Consider the following 2,767-nt stretch of genomic DNA (forward strand, 5'->3'; position numbering starts at 1 on the left):
TTTATTTAGTTTTTTTTTTGTTTAATTAAAAGCACTCTTGAGTGTGATTGTAAACATTTTCAATAACTCTTTTTTAAAATGTGATTAATCTCAGTCAAAAGTTATGATTATTAAAATTTACTAGTCTTTTTTTATATAATTTTTGTTTTCAATTTTGACACATATATTTTAGATTATTTTCATGTCCATCCCACCCCCACCTCATCCCAACCCCCTAACAGCAAATAGAGGCATAATTTTGGTTGGGTACGGGACATGCATTAAAATCCAAATCCATTGCATCATGAGATGTAACCTAAAAATACTCCTTCAATTTATGAATGCCAGCAAATTAAATTTAAGACACACATGTGATCATCATCATCATGCACCATAAACCACACGCTTCACCTCATTATTTTCATCATTTAAAACCAATTTTCCTTTTTTCAATTTATAAACATTTAATACAATAATATTTTCCAAAAATATTATATATATCTTTTGTCAACTAATTGATGCTTGTATTTTAGCTTAATTTACATTCAACTGACTGAAATTGTCAAGATAGAAAGTAAATATTCAAAATTAACAAATAAAAAAAAATAAACAAGAATTGACTAAATTTATTATTAATATAAAATGCACATCTTTTTTGACCCCTTCACCATTCTTGTTCCGACTCTTAACTCATCTTCTTCCTAACCCTCCAAACACAATCCTTGTCCCTTTATATTATCGTTCACATTAGCACCCTTCTTTACACTTGATGTAAATTATCCTCATCATGATCTTAATCATCCTGCTTTTCTTCCTAACAACTTTACTAAGCTTCTATTTCATTCCGAGACTATTATCCCGAACCTCCATCGGCCAGTTTCTACAAACCCGATGGAGGTTCATCGACGAGTGTTTTCACTCGCACCAGTTTTACAAAATCCCCAAATTCAACCAGCACATGCAGGAGAATCAACTTTTCAACAAAATTATTACGTACCTTAACTCGTTACCGTCCGCTGGGGATCTGGACTTTGTCAATCTGTTTTCGGGTAACAATAACCCGAACGAGATCAGTCTTGTCATCAACGAGAATCAGACGTTCCCTGACATGTTCCTCGGATCTAGAGTTTACTGGAAGTTAGATAAGGAGGGTTTTGTTTTAAAGATACGGCGTAAGGAGAAACGTCGGATATTAAGTTCGTATCTTCAGCATGTTTGTAAAGTTGCTGATGAGATTGATAATAAGAGTAAGGAGGTTCGGCTGTATATTAACGCGGAGAACGAACCCGAGAAGAACGGACGCTGGATATCGGCTCCCTTCGCACATCCGGCCACCATCGACACGGCCTTGAACGATTCCGATTTGAAAAACAAGGTTAAATCCGATCTGGAGTTGTTTTTGAAATCCAAATCGTATTATCACCGTCTCGGTCGCGTCTGGAAGCGGAGTTATCTGTTGTATGGACCTTCGGGTACCGGAAAATCGAGCTTTATCGCTGGAATGGCCAAGTTTCTTCGCTATGACGTGTACGACGTCGATATGTCGAAAGTCACCGGGGACTCGGATTTGAAGTTGTTGTTGTTACAGACGACGTGTAAATCGATGATTGTGATCGAAGATTTGGATCGGTATTTGGTGGAAAAATCGAAGGCGGTTTGTTTGTCTGGGATTTTAAATTTTATGGACGGGATCATTTGTTGCTGCGGTGAAGAACGGGTAATGGTCTTCACCGTCAGCAACAAAGATCAAGTCGATCCTATGGTCCTGAGACCGGGTAGGATCGACTTCCACGTGCACTTCCCTTTATGTGATTTCACCTCGTTTAAAAACCTCGCAAATAGCCATTTAGGGATAAAAGAGCACAAACTTTTCCCGCAAGTTGAGGAAATATTCCAAACCGGCGCGAGTTTGAGCCCCGCCGAGATTGGGGAGATCATGATCTCGAACCGTGGTTCCCCCACTCGGGCTCTTAAAACGGTTATTAACGCGTTGCAAACACATAACAATGGGAAAACCGGGATGGTTCATAAACACGGACATGATTCGGGTTTGGGCTCCGGGTTACCGAGGGGTCCGCGAAATTTGAGTCATAGTGGGTCGATTGATGGGTTAGTTGACTTGCCGTCAAAACTAATGCATAGCGGGTCAACGAGAACTGTTGAAGAGGCAAGTGATCATTCGGGTGTGTTTTGCATGGATAGTTTTCATACCGGAAAGGAGTTGAAAAACTTATACGGGTTGCTGAAAAACAGAAGTCGTAGAAGGGAAGGATCGATTGATTTGGATGGGGTTGAGCGTACAATGTAGTTTTTGTTTCTTTTTATTTATACTTTTGATTGATTTTTGTTATATTCTTTTACTTGTTTGTTATACACAAAGCTAATCAAGGTTGCCATACGAGAAGCAACTCGAGCCAGGGACGTAAGAAAAACCCGATTAACCGAATTATTAACCTACACTAATAATAATAGATAGTTTGCTTCCGTTTTTTGTTTTCTTAAATTACGGTTTTGTTTCGGTTGTAATTTGTTCGAAAATCCCACCAACTTTGTTTGAATGAATATTTGTTAAATGATCTATCTATAACACAAAGTCAATATTTTTAGATAAAAGTTTTGACTTCAAGTTCATTAATGAGTAGCTAATAAAAACTTGGTCAAAAGTTAAGGTCTAAACGCATTATTTTCATGTTTTGGGATTTTTTTCATGCCCATGCGTTTCAAGGTTAACCGAAAATGAGTCATAATCGACTTTAGTCCTCATCACCATTTTTGGGAGGCCAAATAC

General features: G+C 37.9%; 1 pseudogene; it reads left to right on the plus strand.

The window, feature by feature from the left end:
* The first annotated feature begins 766 nt into the window (after positions 1–766).
* On the plus strand, positions 767–2,357 carry LOC143574200 (AAA-ATPase At2g46620 pseudogene; annotated as a pseudogene).
* Positions 2,358–2,767: the final 410 nt, after the last annotated feature.

Source organism: Bidens hawaiensis, unplaced genomic scaffold (genome assembly GCF_021521415.1).
Source record: "Bidens hawaiensis isolate Kalapana, Puna unplaced genomic scaffold, B.hawaiensis_p1.1 tig00026857_1, whole genome shotgun sequence".
In the NCBI taxonomy this organism is placed as follows: domain Eukaryota; kingdom Viridiplantae; phylum Streptophyta; class Magnoliopsida; order Asterales; family Asteraceae; genus Bidens; species Bidens hawaiensis.